The sequence below is a fragment of the Anthonomus grandis genome, chromosome 7, assembly GCF_022605725.1.
Source record: "Anthonomus grandis grandis chromosome 7, icAntGran1.3, whole genome shotgun sequence".
In the NCBI taxonomy this organism is placed as follows: Eukaryota; Metazoa; Arthropoda; class Insecta; order Coleoptera; family Curculionidae; genus Anthonomus; species Anthonomus grandis.
The window spans coordinates 18577988-18600059 of record NC_065552.1 but is presented as its reverse complement, the minus strand read 5'-3'; the positions used below and the strand labels follow the sequence as shown (position 1 = coordinate 18600059).

At 33.4% G+C, this 22072-nt stretch overlaps 1 protein-coding gene and 1 long non-coding RNA gene across 2 annotated transcripts in view; one reads left to right on the top strand and one right to left on the bottom strand.

Annotated features, from left to right (window-relative positions):
* LOC126738371 (brain-specific homeobox protein) overlaps positions 1–22072 on the top strand; it is a 114601-nt gene that overhangs the window by 75300 nt on the left and 17229 nt on the right. The window lies entirely within an intron of this gene.
* Positions 8439–14171, bottom strand: LOC126738372 (uncharacterized). Its single transcript, XR_007661310.1, has 3 exons — positions 9092–14171; positions 8906–9026; positions 8439–8836 (listed from the first exon to the last, which is right to left on the bottom strand). It is a non-coding gene; the product is annotated as an uncharacterized LOC126738372 (long non-coding RNA).

Here is a 22072-nt window from a genome sequence, read left to right as displayed (position 1 = left end):
AATATTCTATTGGAAATTAAAAGGTGCACATCTTAAAAGTTTCGCATATTGTATCAACATTTATGATATTCTATATTTTTAATCAGAACGCTTACGCAATAGATTTTTTTAGAAAATATATATTAATACAATCGCTTTATATATATCAAAGATTTAGTTTTAAGTTTGGCAACATAGCGACGTCTTTACAGCAAAATATTAAGCGTTTCGACTGGTGCGCTGCCTGTCGCAGAAATTGATGAAGGACCGAATTCGGCTATGCGAGTATTTATCTGCTGCGGACCTATATACATATGTGCCTCAGGTTCACACATGTGATATTGTGAAGGGCTTACTTTAAAAATAAAAAGTTCAAGCGTTGATTGAGAATATGGGAACATGCGTAAACCCCATGCTAAGAATCGTGCCACTTTATTTTTCTGTCCCCTTGCGTCTCGACCACTGGCTTGTGGTGCCACCTCGCAGCGCGCTTTAAAATCGATTAATAATTAAAACACCAATAGCATTTTAAAGCAACGCATATTTTTATTCACATAAAAATAATAACATCACGAAGACATTTTACTCTAATTACTTAAAGATAAATGTTATTGAAAAAAGTTTTTTACAAAAACGTAAAAGTACTTTAACACGTTTTATTGCAATTATATTGCAAATTAGAAAAAGGGATTTAAAGGAAATATAATAATATTTCCTTTTATTTTGTATTTAATTTTAATGATAAAAATAAAATTTGAAACTCCAAAAGAGCCTTGTGAGTTAATTTAAAAAAATAAAATTATAGGTTTTACTTTTATAAAAACTTTTTTTGTTAGTGCACTCTCGAGAGCTGCTCTTAAATTATTTACTTTCAACCATGACTGAATGGTGCGAACTGACGGGAAGGAAAACAGTAAATTATTCCTTAAAAATTTGTAGCAGCTAGGAAATTTATAATAAATGGAAAGAGCTAAATGTTTTTCGGTTATTTTCCATACGTTCCTTTTTTGTATTGGTAGTTGCATATTAATAAACGTTTTTAAACTTGGACTTTTATTTTTAAATATATTATCTAAAAGAATTTTACGCAGCTTATTTTTAATAAACGCTGTGGTTGTTGATGGGGTTGTTATTTCACTCAAACGCTTAAGACTATAATTGAATAAATTTATATCGTCATTATTATCATTTGCATCATGGTCGACTACTGGGCTTCTTTTTCTGAAATAAGTCTTGATATCGTGTGCTGAAAAAAAACCGATATTAATTTGTGATTTTATTTCATAAAAACATAGGTAGAATATATGGCTATTCCCTAGTTTCATTTCTATATAACGTTTCCTGCTTATTTAAATAACTTTTTGTCATTCACTTTAAAAATAGTGATTTATTACAAGATGCATTGTGCGTTAAACATCCTCTTCATACTCAAAAAATTAAGAAAAATATATAATTTGGTTTTAAAATAAAATTTTAAGGTTTTGTGGTTTAATTTACAGTTATGTTATTTTGTCATCGATTCAAAATATAATATAGAATGAAAATAAAAAGCTAAGTTAAAAGAGATATAAATATTACCTACCATATGTGCGAATTTCAGATGGCACGTTCCAAACCGGAATTTCCAAACGGTTAGGACTGCTATTTGAGTTAGTAGGCAATAAATTAACACCTAAATCTAAAACTTAAATTAATAGATAATAATATTTAAGTATAAGGAACAAAGATTAATGTCAGGTCTATACAAATTGCATTAATACATAGTGTTAACTTTATTTATAATGCTTACACTTACAGCTAATAATGCCTAAATACTTCTCCTTTAGTGTTTTGATTTTCCATTAGCAGACAAATTGAACATAAAAAGTATAAAAAAATTGGCTTCTACGTTATGCATAAACGTGTTTATTTAGTTAAATTACCTTTATTTTATGTGTTAAAAAAATATAAGTTATCTTATCTTTTCATGAAACAGGTGCAGCAGATTTCAAAAGTATTTTTCTTTTATTACTATTAGCGATATATTTTTCTTTTATTACTATTTTTAACAAAATGTTTCTCACAAACAACTCTATTTTTTAATAGCATTTCGTTTATGAGGTATCTTTTAGGATTTTCAATATTTTGTAACGGTAATTGATTAAGTATCACTGGTTTCAAAATTGGAAATTTAAAAAAACTTATTCATTATTTTTATTTTTTCTTTTACCATTGCTGTTAGAACTTTAAATGTCGAACGTGCATATATTTTTTGGTCACAGTGGCAACTGCGCTTTCTTCGCCCCGCGCAACCGGACGCGAGAACCGAACGTCGTCGTCAAGTCAACCTGCAGCCGGACTCCGTGTCGTATGGAATTCCACCATAGATAAACAGTTTATAGGGGTTAATTTTAAATTCCACTGATTGATTCGATTCCACATGACCGGCACTCTATGCGCAAAAATAGTCGCCAGAACGCAACTCGTTTAATCGCTTCAAGGCGAGATGTCCGGACGTATGGTTTTCAATACATTTGTTTACGTTTTATTTGACAGCTGATTTTTTTGCCTTTGTGAAGTTCATGAATTTTGTTTTTTTGGTGTTTAACATTGATTTATCAATTAAGTACTTATTATGAGGGTTCGTGCCGAACATTGGCAGATGTTGCTAGAACTCTGTGAGGCAAATCCAGAGTTAATAACAAACAAATTTAATGGCCCTGATGGCAAAACAAAGGGGCATGCTCTCTGGCAAAATGTTGCCCATAAATTAAATAGTCTTGGATTTGGTGAAAAAACCAAGGATGAATGGAGAAGGGTGAGTATTATCAAAGTAAAGAAAAGTAGTATAATCATTATTATACCTACTTAGTTTTTTATATGAAATTAATAAATAGGTATAGGTACTTACCACTTACCTTCTTACCTATACCCACATTAGTTCCCATTTCCTTTCTAGACATAATAATAATATCTGGATGTAGGTATGAATAGTGCTTATCTTTTTTGTACTAATATTATTAAGTACCTATTATACATAATATAAAAATCGGATGCATGACTTTTGGTTTTAGGCATTAACTGATTGGAAGTGCAAAACCAAAGCAAAAGCAGCCAAAATAAAACTAGAAATTAATAGAACAGGTGGTGGTGGTGCTAATTATATTCCATTATCAGAAATAGAAAACAGGTTGCTTGCCCTCATGGGCTCCAAAGCTATAGAGAGGGATGTAAATATTGTGGAACTTGGCTTTGGTAATGTAAGTGTATGTATATTACAACAGTGCAATATAGAGGAATATTTTAGTTTTTTAGAGTTGTGTGGTTTGGTATTTTGGAGAAGGTACTATGGTGAATCGTTGATTGAATTATTACACTAAGTATTTTAAATGTATTATGTATAAATCTTACAAAATGCTCTAGAATAATACAATTTTTGCTTATTTTTAGGAAACAAATATTTGTGGAATTGAGGCTGACCATTCATTGGACCACCCTTTTACTAAAAAAGGAAAATTGCCTCTGGCTTCAATGAATAATATTTCTACAGCCGCACCAAAAAGGAAAATCACTGAGTCAACAGCTCACCCTGTAAAACGTATAAGGCATGTAGAATTGCAAAGGTTGTCAAAAAATCTCCTTGCAATAAATGAAGAAGCATTAAAAACTTTGCAAAATATTGACAACGAAATATTGACAAGAAATTTTACAGAAAAAATGACTGAATCAATAATATACATATATAATATGAATATTATAAAATATATTATATGTATATATTTTATTATTTATATAATGTATTTATATTATCTGTTTTTGATTTGTGAATTTGTTTATTTTTTTAATTTAAATCAAAATTTAGTTGACTGAGTTAAAGTTTCTTGTGTTATACCTATTTGTTAGAATTAAAATTACTTATAGGTATCTGCCGTGCAAAGGCAAAAGACGGTACTCGCAAAAAATGGCAAAATAAGATTATTGCATATTCGAAATCTCCTCGTTTTTTTCTATATGCCATTTTTTTAGATTCTTGATATCTTAAAAAATTAGGGAATTAGCACCATGCCAAATTAGTGTATATGCATATTTTTTAGGGTGAAACCAAGGTAAAAGAAGGTACTCGACATTTTTAAATAATTTTACAAAGGTAAAGTAGTGTAAGGGCTCATACCTTAAAATTTTAGTTTTTCAAATATTTTTTTAAACTGTCTTACAAAGGCAAAGTAGTGTATATGCACATACATTACTTTGCCATTGAAAATAATTAAAATTTGATGTGACGTTTCAAAGGCAAAGTAAGGTACTCGCGCATATACATTACTTTGCCTTTGTATCGGAGCGCTTTTTAATTCAGTCTGCCCAAATCTCTCGGCGAGAGTTAGCAGACGTTTTTATGCAATTGAAGTTTGTGTTTGAAAATAATATGTATTCCGAAAGAACCAAAAGGATGGTTAATGGTATTCTTAAATCAAAAAGTAACTTGCTAAGTGTGTTGTGTTATTTTTATTTGATTATACTTATTTAGTAAATAAAAATAAAACCTAATAATTAAGTAGATTTAAATAGTAAATCTAAGTAAAGTGTTTATTTTTTATTTTTAATGATTTTTAAGAGTTTTGGAAGCCAAAGTAAGAGCCAAAGTACCTACTAATTAAGAAAATAGTCCAGGATTAATGTTGGTTTGTTTTGTCCCAGTTTTTTTTTATCGCGATGGTAGGTAGGTCTAATATTTTTTACCGGATATAAAAATATGTGACCCGATATTCAAAACTAAAAAGGTCTTTTTTTGACTATCCAACAGTTAATGTTTCTATTTTGGCCTAAATGAACATTAGCTCTTTTAATTTTAGGACGAAAATGTTCTTGCCGATATATCAAACATAAGCTCTGACTTAAACAGATCAAGCCTTCCCAATGTAAATTTATTGGATAATTTTGTGTTTTCACAAGAGAAAAATTCAAGCTTGTGTATTGAAAATGATAGAGAAGCGTCTCCTCCTCGTTGTCTGCTGTTTGATCCTGAGGACAAGGATGATGACATTGCAGATCCGGATTATATACCCTCGAGGGAGGAACAACAGAATATCAATATGGATAGTGACTCAGATTTAGAAGTACGAGACGTGACTTTTAATAATATAGAAGAGACAGGTGATACCATAGAAGAGATAGGTGATAGCATAGAAGAAATAGGTGATAACATAGAAGAGATCGGTGAAGCTGATAGTCAAGAGGATACAGAATCAGATGTAAAAGAAAATAGACCCGAAATATTGAATAAAAAACGACCACGTACTTCAAAAGAAAAAGTTATAAGAAATAAGAATAAACACCCTATCGGGCCTCCCACCTGCAACTGCAAGACTAAAAAATGCCTTAATGCATTTGATTCAGACAAAAGAAAAGACTTGCATACACGATTTTGGTCATTAGATAAGGATTTACAAACGATGTGGCTTTATAAGCAAATTCACGAAACTAAAGCGAAACGTAAGCGTCTGGAAACTCGTAAAAATTTTTCTAGAACATATACCTTGCCGAAAATTAACGCAAACGGTGAAGATGAGCAGGTAAAAGTATGCCAAAAATTTTTTATGACAACTTTGGGGTACAATAGTACGATGGTGGTAGACTATATGTTAAAAAAGAATAAGGATCCTCATGGTACACAAATAGCAACTCCCTTATTAGCAGACCAAAGAGGAAAACGGACTCCAGGAAATAAAAAAAGCAAAACTCCATTTAAAGGCCATATAAATTCCTATAAACCATCACATTATAGAAGAGCACACGCGCCAAATAGAAAGTACCTGCCAGCTGAATTGTCTATAAGGGATTTGTACAAAGACTATAACGAAAATATCCTGAAAATAAAGTTAGCTATGAAACTTATAGAAAAGAAGTAGAAGCATTAAATATTGGGTTTTATGAAATAGAGGCAGACAAATGTGATACATGTTCGGAATTAGGCCAAACAAATAACGAAGAAACTTCACTTAAAAAAGAAGAGCACATTGCTGAGGTAATTTTTTACTTACTTTTTGTTCACTTTTTCTATTATTGCGTTTTTTACAAAATTTAAGCTTGTATTTTAATTACCCTCACCTTTTTCTTAACAGAAATAATCTACAAAACCTAATATTGACCTAAAATAAGCTTTTTTCGAGACTTTTATTGACCTTTAAAAGCAGAAAGTTTAATTAAAAGTGTAAAATGAAAAATAAATTAAATCCAATTGTAAAAGTTTATGCGGTGGATATGCAAAAGGTGTTCCTGTTACCGAGAATACCAAAAGTTAAAGAATCCCTTTTTACATCAAGGCTTGTTGTTTTCAATGAAACCTTTGCCTCTTTAAAGAATAATGACAATCACTTTGGTATTATATGGCATGAGGCTATCGCTGAACGAAGAGGAGAAGACGTTGTCAGTGCATTTATAAAATTTTTGGATCTCTGTAGAGATGCATCAGAAGTTATTTTGTGGGCTGATAATTGTACGGCGCAAAATAAAAATTGGTTACTTTTTTCAATTTTAATTATATACATTAATAATGATTGTTGCTCTCTTAAATCTATAACCATAAAATATTTATTAAAAGGGCACACTTATAACTCCGCCGATGGCTTGCACGGCAAAATTGAACAGTGTACAAAGAACACACCATCGAAGATATGGACGACTTTATTGAAGTTGTTGAAAAATCTGCGAAATGATTGGTAACAAAAGAAATGTTAATCACCGATTTCATAAAAGTAGAAAATATATTTTCCAAAAATACTTCAAAAAAAGGAAAAGACAGTGACGCTATTTTGCTTAAAGACATAGTAGAAATTTGTTTTGTGAAGGGAAAGGAAGCGTTTCTTTATAAAACCGATTTCAAAAATTTGGAATACAAAGAATCTAATCCTAAATTAAAGAGAAAAATAAATTTAAATATTATGCCATCTAAACTAACAAATGTTCGTGGAATAAATAGCGATAAAAGAGATCGAATTATGAGAAGCTTAGTTCCACACATGAAGCCTTCGAGAAGGAAGTTTTGGCAATAGATGCCTTCTACCGAAGCCAATGATTTGCTAGAGGAAGGGCTATAATCATTTGTTGTTTATTAAAATTTTTCTTACGTTACCAAGAATATATTTTTTTAGTTCCTATTTTGGTTCCTTATTAAAAAAATCGTATTTATATACTTTACACCTATTTTGTTAATTAAATCGACATTATTGGTACAAATTCTAAATATACAAATACGGTTAAGTTTTAAAACCTTGAACCTAAGAGTTTTTTTTATTATTTTAACAATTTTGTTTAAAGAGTTATGTTTTTTATTTTTTTTTATATTTTTATTTTTTTTTAAGTTTTTGTAAAAATCTTTTCTGTGAAAATTAATTTTAAGTTCCAGTAAGTTTATATTAAACATTATTATATTTCCATGTTCTTTAATTTAAACCCCAATATCTTCCCATTTCTTCAAATTTAGTGTATAAGTATACACTAGTTTACCAGTTCTTATCTATTTTTTCATGACCTTAGTACCAACGCAAAGTAGGGTAAGTGCTTATACCTTAGTTTGCCATTTTTTTAAGGCATGTTAAAAAAAATACAAAGGCAAAGTAGTGTAATCAACAAAACACTGTTTAAATATTGTTTAAATCAATTTAAATTTATTTGGTTGAAAAGAGAAGTTAAAAAAACCCTTGAATATAAATTTTCATGCAATTCGGACAAATAATAAATACGTGGCTTTAAATTTACCTTTAAACTCGTTTATCTCGAAACTTAAGTTTTGCGTGTACCTTCTTTTGCCTTTGTACGGCAGGTATGTCTATTTAATTAACTGAGTTATGAAACGTCAAATTTTGTGCTTAAGATAAAAGTAATTTTAGTGTGTTTATTAGGCTGTGATAAAGCGCTGTTAAATGTACGTATTTGGTTAAAGGTTCCTAATAGAGAATAATTTGTAGTATTATTGAATGTTTCCTGTTATAGAAAATTTCGCCTCCCATGCCACCCCAGTGATTTATGGCTTTTAGAGAAATTATCATAAAATAATTAAAATTTTTTAATACTTAAATAATTGCATAAACCTATAAAGCCATTTTTTAAAAATAAAAAATTGATAAGCTTAAAAATATTTATTTATACCTATTACAAAGTTTCAAATTTTAGGGAAATTTAAATTGAATTATATAATAATATATAAAAAAAACAAATTCTGAAATATAGGCATGCTTAATTTTATTTACTATAATTACTTTAAAAATTAATTTTTGGTATTTCTTTTGTGTCATTAAGAATTTTCTTGTATCAGCCCTCAAATGTAGTGACCATACAAAAAAAAACTATTTGTTATAAATAAAGTTTCTTACTTTTCAATTCTTACAATTAGAAAATATTTCTTAATTAACAAAAAAAGATTTAAAAAAAAACATTGTTTACTTTCTATACTGCTTTATATTTATATAAATCTCGATATAAACTTAATTTCTAAAGTAAAGATTAATGAGATTTCTTCTTGCGTTATTCCCTTCTTGATTGTTGGCGGCAACATTATTGGGAACCATGGCATAAATTGGCTCTTGAGGCTGTGGAACTTTAAAATCAATTCCCAATCTGGCGTCCACACAGAGATTATGGAGAATCCCACAAGCATTAAGAATCTGCCCCAGCATTTTAGGAGAATATCTTAAAACTTTAGAAAGGCACAAAAACCGACCCTTTAAGACACCAATGCATCTCTCCACGCAGTTTCTTGTTTGTATATGGGCCTGTGTATATCTGCCTTCAGGAGACTCAGGCAATGCATTCTCTATAGGAGTCATAAGCCAAGGCTCCTGAGGATACCCTGAATCCCCGAGCAACCATGAATTTCTGTCACCTGCAAAGCACATACCACATACATTTTAAGCTTTACTACCATCTTATGAAAATATCGTTTATTATTTACCTCTTAAGTATTCAGCTTCTAGTACAGCTCTTACCCTTGACTGTCGCCAAATGTAGGCATCATGTGTAGCCCCAGCATATTGAGCATTTATATTTAATATTCGTAAGTTATGATCACAAATCTGTAAAGCAATGAGAAATGCATGTTATGACCTAGTAAAAGCTTTCATTTGATAAAAATATTTACAATTTGGATATTTTTGGAGTGATATCCTTTCCTGTTCAAATAGTTGTGTTCTTCTATTTGGGGTCTGATAATCTCCACATGGGTACAGTCAATGGCACCTATCACTCCTGGAAAACCTCTGCTTGCCATAAAAACTTCCTTAACATAATTTTTTCCTGGCGATTTTGTGGGAATTTAATGAATTGTCCAGCAAATGTATTTACTAGAGCAGTCGTTATTTCATGAATTGCCTTTGACATGGTTTGCTGTGAAACCGAAATGTCATGGCTACGACCTAAAACCCTTTGATAGGATCCCGTAGCATAAAAAGCAAGGGTTTCAAAAAATTTAATATGACTGGGCACTGCTACAGGGTTATTACCCCTCTCTAGGTCAGCCAAAATACCATTCAACAAGAACCGGGCCATATCTTTATTTATTCTAAATAGTTCTTTGAATCTAGTTTCCTCAATAGAAAAAGGATCACTTTCTTCCCTCATATTTCTCCTTTCTAAATTAGCTAAACGCAAATCCTCCAGCCTCTCTTCCTCCTCAGCAGCTAATATGTTTGCCACATTTATAGGCAACATTTTAAGAAAATTAAGGCCTCAAAAAATTAAATACTCTTTTATATAAAAAAAAACAAAATTCACCAAAACAGTATAATATTTTTAATATTTTTTTATAATAATAATAATATGGGATAAGAACACACCGAAGACAAAACAAAAACAAAAATCATATGCTTTGGCTTGCACCTTTGGTAGAAAAATCCCCTAAATAAAATAAAAAATCCTTAGAAATCACCAGAATCTTAGGCGATGTTTTTCATTCCGATGGTAATTTACCGAAAATACACGAACGGCCGGCGACTGTGACACGAAGTTACGAACTTGGCGACTTTCGCCAAAACAGTTGATATCAACTGTAGCAAGCGACGTGTAGATTTCCACAATACACGGAGTCCCAAGGCTGGAGAGACAGACGAGAGATGTTACCAAGAACAATTCAGTTTATTTTTTCTATTTATAATTTTATGGTTTACAGTCTTGAAATTTTGATTTAATAAAGTCCACGACTATTAGTGATAATAATTGGGGTTAGTGATTGATTCCCAACAATTTTATGGTCCTTCGTCGCCGCATACACGAAAAAGCCGGCATTTTTTCAAGCGGAAATTGGAACGTCGTTAGGTAGCCATCTTGCAGCATAAACGACCAGCCGAGACTCGAGATCAAACAGCGCAATTTGGTGAGTTTGTTCCTTTTCACCAATATTTTCCTTTTTTGCCTGCTAAAACCGCTAACAATCACTTTGTATTGCTATTTTTACTCTTGTCTGTTTCGTATTTAGGGTTTACCTACCGATTTTTGATCGATATTTATCTAGTAATTTATTCATTATTGCATTCCTTATCAAAACGATATTTTTACACAAGCTAAACGGAGAGCACTTGAATGGGATTTGTTTAAATACATTTTTTTTGCTGCTCTAGTCTCGAATGTTTTTTGAATCTTGACAAGCGACTACTTATTTATGCGTAGACCCTCTAAATCGATATTAATTTAACACTTTAGATCGATATTTTGTTTGATTTTCGAATACCCTAGGCCTATTTACCGAGTTGCGATAGTTTACCGATCCTTGTATTTTACGTTTGTCAAATATCGATACTGTTTTTACGCTATCGAATTTATTATCGAGTTTTGCTGCTCAACCGATTTTACGAATTTTATAGATTTTTCTTGGGCTCTAATATTGTTTGGAGTTATATGATATCCTATATTTTTATGCTTTAAACTTGCTACCGTACTGAGTGGGTTCGCGATTTTTTGTTGAGTGAACTAGTGAAAAACTATATATTTTTTTTTATTTTACCCAACTAAACAGCGGTAAAGTGAAAATCTAAAGCCAATATTCTTATTTTTGTGTGTGTGTGCAAAATTATTATATGAGTGCGCCATCTATAACGACACCTAATAACCAACCAAATATTCGCTCTAAGCAGCTGATTACTAGGGATGGGCGTATAAATGGATACAAATTACTAAAGGCTCGTACTAAGACTGACGTTGTAAGTGGTTCGTTGTATCACAGATGTTGTTTATTTATTGCTTACAGCTATTGAACCGAAACTAATAAATGGATTTACCTATTTCATGCGGTGTTTACCCTAAACCCTAAATAAAGATATTTACCTGTGTTTTACTATTTTTTACTCGAGTTGATGCTAAGAGTTACTAGATGTTTTGTGGCCGAATAGGTATATGGTATATGGTAAATATCTATTAATCTATTGACATATTTATTATGTATTAATACTCTTAATGTTTTTTGATTGATCTTTTCTTTTCTATTTTTACCGACAATTTATACACAATGACAGAGGATCCCGTTAAACTTTTTAAAATCAAAGCGAAAAATCTAAAGGGAAAGCTTACGCGATTTTCTAATTATTTACATAGTTTTAAGCCCGAACATGACCTAAGTGATTTATCTGCTCGTCTTGAGTAGGTAGAATCGGTTTTGCTCTATGACTATGATGAATGTCTAACCCAATTGGAGTTTTTAGCGGTTGAGTCAGATTATGAGACTGAAAGGGAAGATTTTGAAAACAAATATTATGATAGTGTTTCTCGTGCCAAATCTTATCTTATCATCACACTTATCCATGACAATAAAACCCTAGCACCGACCCAAAAATTTTATTACTTACAATCTTCCCTTAAGGGCGAAGCCTTACAAACCATTCAATCAATACAAATAAGTGATCAAAACTACTCTATTGCTTGGAAACTTCTCTGTGATAGGTATCAGAATCAGCGAATTATTATCAACAGCCACATCAAGGCTATTTTTGACATCCAATCATTAAACCGTGAGTCCAAAGATGGATTGCGTAATATTCTAGATTCAGTGCTAAAAAATGTACGATCCCTTGAAGCTCTCGGACAACCCGTAAGCAAGTGGGATTCAATCTTAATATATTTAATCAATCATAAACTTGACAACAACACCAGAAGAGAGTGGGAGTGTTCCATAAAGGACCCAAATTTACCAAATTTTCAAGAACTTGTTGATTTTTTGAATAAGAAATGTCAAATGTTGGAAACACTTGTGCATGATAGCTGGAAATATTTCGCACCAAGTTCTACGCCTAAGCAAAGGGTTTTCTCGCACGTTTCCAATGCCTCAGGGGCCAAATGCTTTTATTGTAAAGGCACGCATTGGCTTAATCAATGCAAAGATTTTCTTGACCTTTCCCCACAAAATCGATTAAACCAAGTTAAAAAACTCCATATTTGCCTTAATTGCTTAAGAAACAATCATATTTCGAGTGAGTGCCGTTCGTCAAGTTGCAGAAAATGTAATAAAAGGCATCACACCCTGCTGCATTTCGAACCCCACGTTGGGCCACAAACCTCTTCTGGTGTGCCTCAATCCAATTTATCGATTGAAAACTCTAGTGATCCCATATTGTGCGATTCGCAACCTATAAGCCTTAATCGTGACTGGCGTATCGAGAAAAATATTTTCACACGTCTTACTATCCACAGCCAATGTCTGTATTTTTAACCAAGCTGGCGAGTCCATTTTATGTCGTGTTTTATTGGATTCTGGCTCGCAAAGCAACTACATAACCTATGACTTAGCCAACAAGTTAGACTTGAAGCTAAACAAAATAAATTTACCTGTCAGTGGCATAAGTCAAAATCTAATTAATATAAAGCATTCTTTGACAGCGACTATAAAATCGGTGTACAACGGTTATGAAGCTAATCTTGATTTTTTGTTGATAAAAAAGATCACTGAAAACTTACCGAGCATTTCTATCAAAAATAATGTCCTATCTATTCCCCAAGATATTAAATTGGCCGATGTCAATTTTGATAAGCATGGTCCCATCGAGCTTTTGTTAGGTGCTGGCATTTTTTACTCCCTATTATGTGTTGGCCAAATCAGACTAGGCGAAAATATGCCAATCCTACAGAAAACCCATCTTGGCTGGATTGTTTCTGGACCATTGCCTTTAATTACAACTAACTCCCTCCTTTCGGTTAATTCTTTATCTACCAGTTGCAATTTAAATGTCTCCAACAAAAACATTGAAAATCAACTCGAATGGTTCTGGGAACTGGAGAACTGTTCGAGCAAAATCACAAGGTATTCCCGCGAAGAGTCCGAATGCGAAGAACACTTTTGCAATACCTTTATGCGTGACGAAACTAGACGCTTTGTTGTGAGTTTACCATTTAAGCAAGATGTATCAATTCTGGGAGGCTCAAAGGAAACTGCCATTAAACGTTTTTATGGACTTGAAAAAAGGCTCAATAAAAACTCCCTATTGCGCGAGCAATATGCCTCTTTTATGAAAGAGTATATCTCCTTGGGTCATATGTCTTTAAAAAATGAATCGAATCCCAATGAAATTATTTATTTTCTTCCCCACCATTGTGTCTTGAAAGAAACAAGTCAAACGACAAAGTGTCGTGTGGTATTCGACGCTTCCACAAAAACCACTTCAGGGGTGTCTTTAAACGATATCCTAAAGGTTGGCCCTACGATTCAGGAAGATCTCCTGCCTATAATTTTACGTTTTCGAGTACACAACTATGTAATAACCAGCGACATTGAATAAATGTATCGCATGGTTGAGGTATCAAACAAAGATCGCAATCTTCAACAAATTCTCTGGCGTTTTAGTCACGAGAAAGAGCTCCAAACCTACACTCTTAACACCGTGACATACGGCACTGCTCCGGCATCATTTCTTACCAACAGGTGTTTACATCAGTTAGCCTATAAGAATATGGATAAATTTCCTGACGCGTGTAAGATTATACTTAGAGATTTCTACGTAGATGACCTAATCTCAGGAACTTCTACTAGATCTGAAGCTATTCGAACAAAAAACGAGATTTTTCAAATTCTGGAAAGTGCAGGATTTATTCTTAGAAAATGGGCTTCTAATGACAAAGAAATTTTGGAAACTTCGAAAAATAGCATTTACAATCTGCCTAACTTCTTTATTAGTAACGATAAAACCCTTAAAACTCTTGGTATTTTTTGGGACCCTAATAGCGATATTTTGAAATACCAAGTCAATTTTTCCTCAAAAATCGAAAATAGAATAACGAAACGATTTATTCTAGGAGTTTTATCTCGAATTTTTGATCCCTTAGGTCTTTTAGGCCCCATCACCATGAGAGCCAAACTGATCCTGCAGGAATTGTGGAAGCAGAAATTAGAATGGGATGAAGTAGTTCCACCTCAACTATTTTCTGTGTTCATGCAGTTTTACAATCGACTTGTGAACTTAAACGATATATCTATACCAAGGCATTCTTTAAAAAGGGATGCAATTGACGTCACCTTGCACATGTTTTGCGACGCTTCTCAGCTGGCTTACGGGGCTTGTGCATATTTGATTTCAGAGGATGCCCACGGCAACTACTCTTCACATCTCCTTACCGCTAAGTTACGAGTAGCCCCTCTAAAAGTCGTTTCATTGCCAAGACTGGAACTATGCGGCGCAGTTGTAGCAGCCCAGTTGGCAGAAAAAATTCTACATTCTCTGAGTAACATTTCCATCAAAGGGATATTTTTGTGGACCGATTCAACTATTGTCCTCAATTGGCTTCGCATAGAACCAAGCAATTTAAAAACATTTGTTTCAAATCGTGTCTCAGAGATTATTACTCTGACTAATCCCGATGACTGGAATCACGTCAGATCATTTGAAAACCCCGCTGATATAATATTACGCGGCATGTACCCAGACGAATTAGTCGATGCTAGTCTCTGGTGGTTTGGTCCTACGTGGCTGCAGTCCAGGCCATCTAATTGGACTCATGCAACCTATATTGACGTTAACATACCAAAGGAAAACCTTGAACTTAAAGCTAGTACTACTTTGAATTTTCTGAACACCTTTAATGATTTCAGCATTCTCCATCAATTTTCCTCTTTAAGCAAATTAAAGCATGTTGTAGCATACTGTAAGCGATTCATTAATAATTGTTCCAAAAACAAGTTAGAAGGCCTTACTGGTCCACTTTCAGTGGAGGAACTTCAAGAATCCCTAAAGACTTTAATCTACATTGCGCAAATGCAGGACTTCTATAGTGACATTCAAGCACTTAAAAGGAATTCAATTGCTCGAAGTAGTAGATTGGGCTCTTTGAGTCCTTTTCTCGATTCTGACTTACTTAGAGTTGGAGGCAGATTAAGAAATTCAAGCTTGTCAGTCGATCACAAGCACCCTTATATCTTAGATAATAAAAATCCTCTTTCTAAATTAATTATAGAAAATGAGCATAAACGATTAATGCACGCTGGTCCACAGGCTGTATTAACAAGTTTAAGATCTCAATTTTGGATTTTAAAAGCAAAAAACACTATAAAGGGTGTCATACGAAAATGTCTAATTTGCTTTAAGGCAAAACCACGATTTGTAATACCTAAAATGTCCGATTTACCCTCGTCGAAAGTAACAATAAATAGACCGTTTTCCATTTGCGGTGTGGATTTTGCCGGTCCTTTTCTAATAAAGGATGGAAAGGCAAGATCAAGAACTATTGTTAAGGCATATTTGTGCATATTTGTCTGCTTTGCGACTAGAGCGGCACATCTCGAGTTAGTGAGCGATATGTCCCTTGACGCGTTTTTAAACTCTTTAAAGCGGTTCGTATCCAGAAGGGGTGTTCCCGCTGAGATACACTCGGATAATGGTAGCAATTTTAAAGCAGCGGACAATGAGTTGCGCAAAATCTGTACATTTATTCAAAACCAAGATTTAGAAGGCATTCGCCACTATCTTAACGAGCACAATATTAAATGGGTTTTTATACCTCCAAGATCACCCCATTTTGGTGGCCTATGGGAGGCTTGTGTGAAATCGGCCAAATATCACTTAAAAAGAATTTTGGGCGATGCTCATTTAACCTTTGAGCAATTATACACAGTGATTGTTCAGGTCGAAGCAATCCTTAACTCTCGTCCTTTAACTGCCCTTTCAAATGACCCTAAAGATCTACAACCCCTTACCCCTTCTCACTTTATCATCGGGGATGTATTAACGAGTCTGCCACAAACCGATGTCTCCTTGATGCAAACCAACCGACTCTCGCAATACCACAGGCTACAGCAGATGATCCAGCACTTCTGGTCCAGATGGCGATCCGAGTATTTGTGCAGCCTACAGCAGAGAATGAAGTGGAAAAAATCTCAAGCATCAAGCAGCCTGCGAAACGGCATGATGGTTTTATTGAAGGACGACAACGCGCCTCCATATCAATGGGGCATTGGAAGAATTATCGGCATCCATCCTGGCAAGGACGGTGAAGTGCGCGTAATTGATGTGAAGACTGCAAAGGGAACTTATAAAAGGTCTTTTGCTAATGTGTGCCCACTTCCCATTGACATTCAATGAGTGCCCTAGTTGAGTAGCTCTTAATCGCAATTTTGTGTAAAGACTATTTTCGCGATTTTGGGTGCTCTGAACTTTGAAATTTTTTGAAACCGTCTAATCACCGTGTTTCAAGGGGGGCGGTATGTTTGAACTTTAAATGTCGAACGTGCATATATTTTTTTGGTCACAGTGGCAACTGCGCTTTCTTCGCCCCGCGCAACCGGACGCGAGAGCCGAACGTCGTCGTCAAGTCAACCTGGAGAGACAGACGAGAGATGCTACCAAGAACAATTCAGTTTATTTTTTCTATTTATAATTTTATGGTTTACAGTCTTGTAATAATGATTTAATAAAGTCCACGACTATAAGTGATAATAATTGGGGTTAGTGATTGATTCCCAACAATTGCATCCACGATAAGCACACTCACTTACTTTACTTAAATTTACCATTGTCTCAATTTGAAATTCGAGAAAAAAAAATTATCCAGAGTATTAACACAAACATTTAACCACGCACAAACTCCTCGACAAGAAACTCGGGCCGCTCTTTGGTTATAGTTTGTCTAGCTAAGGAAAGATACACCATCTGTTTCAAAGCTGCACCAAGTTTTGTCCCCTAATAACGCGCGATTAGCGACAGTAGCGCGCCTTTTTTTAATTTTAATTTTAGAGTACCGAACACAAATATAAGAATTAATGCAACGGCACTGTTTATATGCAAGTCGGGGCGATCGATACCGTTGCTTTGGCAGCGGCGTAAACAAATTTACTGCGCAACCGAGCCGAACAACACGTGCTGTACCTTTCCTTAGCTAGACGAAGTCTAATAATATGATAACTGCTTGTAAAATTGTAAAATTATTTTCAGGCACTTTAAGTAGTGCGCCATCTCTCCGCTAGACACTTTTGTGGGCACGTAAAATGGCACGCACATATGGTTGCGTATCTTCCCATTATTCAATCAATGTTTCAAGTTTAGGAGATGCGGCAAAGAGGGTAGCGGTTGCAGAAAAGATAGTTCATGAACGCCGCGCCAAAAAAATTTATCCTGCATTGAAGCTTTCAATAACAGAATGTAAACCACGTAATGACGTAGCTGTAATTTATTTCGACAATATGCAAAATTCTCATTTACCATTAATCTCTGTTGAATGAATCCCATAAGTCTTATTTTTACATTTACCCGGCAACTGCAGCCGCAAAAAATCCAAATGAACTTTGTTAATTTTTATCACATTTTATTAAAAATTAAATTACATGTGAAGTTACGAAACTGCGCTTTTCATTATTTTTCGTTCAAAATTGCTTATGTATACCACTGTTCATTAGTACCATATCCTTTGTAAAAAAATGCGGTCTTTCTGCCGTCATTTTTATTTTATTTTTTTACCTAATTTCCATTTTTTTTTAAAGAGGTTAAAACCACCCTCTAAGATTTTAACATATTTTTTTATCCTTAAATTCATTGCTTTTCGGAAAAAACTGCAAAACACTTTAATTTAATTACATTTTAATGAAAACAGCAGTTTCAGTTTAAGCTTATAGCGTTGAAAATTGATATTTTTATATATTTACAAGAAGGCAAAACAAAAAAATGTTGTTTACAAACAAGTCATATATATATATATATATATATATATATATATATATATACAGATCGTGTTATCGTGAGCTACGTATTACCCAAAATAATAACAACACCGCTTGGTTGCGGCTTGCAGGCGGCGGAATTTTTCGTTTTTATTTTTTGAAGCGGCAGTCAGCAGACCTCACTTTGCTGTGTTACTGCACGTTGCATTAATAATTTTTGAGCGTTATTTTCGTGTTTTTTTTTTACTATGGCTGTTTATACCCCTTCCGAAATAGTTCAGCTAATTAAATGGTTTTATGGAGGCAATTCGGCAGTACAATGTAGAGATTTGTTTTCAGTGACATTTAAGGATTTCTTGTGCAAAAACGGTTTTAAATGTGGTTACAAATTTTGAGAAATCTTTTTGTCTTCAAGATTGTAAAAAATGCCACACAAAACGTCAAGCACGTCAAACACCTGTTGAAGTGGTCCAGGATATAGAACGGCGGGAAGAAATGGTTTGCAGTACCCTAGAACTTGATTCGACATGGTCCACTAGAAGTGTTGGAGAGGAACTGGGAATGAGCAATAAAACTGTTGCTCGTATCTGGAAAAAATATGGGTACAAATGTTTCAAGTATTCAAAAACTCAGGAAATATTTCCTGAAGACCAGTGGCGAAGAATGGAATTTTGTGAAACCATGATGGAAAAGGCAAATGAAAACGAATATGTTTTAAAAAATATTTGGTTTTTTGATGAATCTTCTTTTCCATTACATGACAAATACAATCCTTCCATTGTTCGTTATTGGTCTCAGGAAAACTCAAGAGTTTCTAAGACAGCTTTTTCCACGGAGAATGGTCATTATGAGTTTAAAAGAATGCCCTTTGTTTTCACTGTTTTTTCCCAATGTTTCAAAAAGTCGTAGATAACATCTTACGTGCGATATAATTAATAATAAAGCACACCAACTAATAATAATAAAGTATCCGCATAATAAATAAATCGTAAACCACTCAAAATTTGAGAAACTTAATATTTTGGAAGTTAAAATTTTAAAGTCTAACCCAGAACTAATACTACATCTACATCTTTTCAAAACCTACAACGTAGATAAAACCTTTTATATGTATTTCCACGACGATTCAATGTATAACGAATTTAATGACGTTTATATGCATAATTTCCATCAAGAAGGATTAGAACTAGTAAAATGCACAAAAAACGTAAATTCAATTCAAGAACCAGAAGAATGCTTACTGGTGAATAATTGACTAATAAATAAGATAAAACCGTTGATTGAATATTTGGGAAGATACGCAACCTTATGGGCTAAAGCGTGACCGCAAATATGCTTGAAAAATAGATGGCGATTCTCTCCAGTATGCGCGAAAATAATTTCGTCCGTCGCTTCTCATTAGTAATCGGCCGATCATCCCTAAGTTGTGTGGGAGAGTTTTTGCACAGGTTCGTGTTTGCCGTATTGCAATTTGGTAGTTGTTAAAAAATTTTCTTGGATATCATAATCACAAATAGATAGATATATGTAAATGTGTTTAGTTTGTGCTCCTTTAGGCAAAATTAATCAGTGTGCGTATCGTGAGTGCAATAATGTAAGAAAATTTAAAAACAATGTTCTCAGTTTTTTCAAATTTCCGATTTTAAAACCAGTGTTATGGATGAAAATTTATTAAAAAACAAAGTGGTTTGCGAGAAATATTTTGACAAAATATACAGGGTGTCCCAAAATTAGTGGACGAAACGCGAACCATGTATTCTTTGGTCAAAAATAATCTCACTTTTTCCTATAAACATATATCGGCAAACGCTCCCCAAGGGAGTTACGCCCCTTTTAAAGGGGGCACCTGAAGATGGTTTTTTCCACTTATTTTCGAAACGGGTAAATATAAAAATTTTAAATTTTGGTATTCTCCCAATTTTGATATGCTGAATTTAGTTGTCATTTCATAATTTTCATTATTTAGTCAGGTGCGTATCATTTAGGGGGTAAACCTAAAAAAATACTTAAAAAAAAATTGTTTGCAAAGTTTTTGTTTTTGTTTCTTTAAATTTTAAAAATTTAAAGCTTTTTACGTAAAAAAGTACCTCTTGGTCAATAACGCTAGGAATTACCATTTTCGAGAAAAACGCATTTAAAAATAACGCTGCATAGTATTATTAATAACAATTTTTATTAAAACTCAATAGCACGCTTCAAAAGTAAATTCACAAATAAAATTGCAAACAGATAAAAATACTAATTTATTTGAGGCAAAAGTTTCCGTTTTCCTGAATGCATAACCTGGATCTTTTTTGAATGTTTTGGGTCGATCTAAGAATTTCAAATCGGTCTCTTGGCCTGCAGCTGCGAGAATTCGCCTCTGAAGCTCTTCTGGAGTATCAATTTCGGTGGCATAAATAATATTGCACATATTACCCCAAAGAAAATAATCCAGAGGATTAAGGTCGGGCCATCGTGCAGTTTATTGGACAGTTTATTGGCCAGTTTATTGGACCACCTCGGCCTATCCATCTGCCTGTAAAATTATTGTCCAGCCAGTTTCTCACCTGTCGGCTGTAGTGAGCTGGTGCCCCATCGTGCTGAAAAATCATTTCCAGCCGAGTTTCTATGGGAACATCGTCCAGTAAATCTCTAAGATTGTTTTGAAGAAAATTTAAATAATGACGATCAATTTATCTCCTATCAAACCCGCCCATACGTTAAAGGAAAATCTATGCTGAAAGTTAGTTCGTCGAACTACTCTCGGGTTCTCGATGCTCCAAAAATAAGTATTACGGCTGTTAAAGCCCTTACTCCTAGAAAAAGTTGCCTCATCTGACCACAAAATTTTTTAACGAAGATTTGGGTGATTTAAAATCCAATGACAAAAGTCTACTCGAGCTGGAAGATCTTCTTCTTCTAACTCCTGAACCCTTTTATAATGGAAAGGATGGTATCCTAACATCTTAGTCATTCATTCCGAAATAAGCCATAATTCCAGTTAGTCGTCAAAAGAATTTGTTTTGGGGTGTTTGATGTTTGTGATAAGACTTATCCAAGTAAATAAAGTAAATAATAATAATAATAATAGTAATTAGAGTATTTTGAAATGAATTTAATGCGATCCGACGATAATAATTAATAACGGGTCGAAAAGTCTTCCATAGTTAAATAGATATTAACAATTTGAATGCAAAATGACAACTAATCAATTACAACAAATGTTAATGTCATTATGCAGTGTGTCAATTTTTCCAAAGCCTGCTACTAAGTTTTCATAAAAATTGGTAGTGAAAATAATACTATGCAGCGTTATTTTTAAATGCGTTTTTCTCGAAAATGGTAACTCGTAGAGTTATTGACCAAGAGGTACTTTTTTACGTAAAAAGCTTCAAATTTTTAAAATTTAAAGAAAAAAAAAACAAAAACTTTGCACACAATTTTTTTTTAGGTATTTTTTTAGGCTCACCCCCTAAATGATACGCACCTGACTAAATAATGAAAATTATGAAATGACAACTAAATTCAGCATATCAAAATTGGGAGAATACCAAAATTTAAAATTTTTATATTTACCCGTTTCGAAAATAAGTAGAAAAAACCATCTTCAGGTGCCCCCTTTAAAAGGGGCGTAGCTCCCTTGGGGGGCGTTTGTCGATATATGTTTATAGGAAAAAGTGAGGTTATTTTTGACCAAAAAATACAGGGTTCGCGTTTCGTCCACTAATTTTGGGACACCCTGTATATTGCAGTAAGTAATAAGCGAAAGAGACTTTTAAAATCAGCTGTACCAATTTCATGGAAAGGTATTATTTTTGATATTTTATTGTTTCCTTCCAAATTAGTGTTATAAATTTACTGTAAATTATAGAACCGGCCTCTAGAAACACAATTTCTTTGCCTGATACCTCATATAACGCTCAAAGCCTTGAGAGTTTAGATGCAAAAGTTTCATCAATAAATTGGGAAAATGGTAAGTAAAGAATATTATAATATTACTTAAACTTGACACTTATT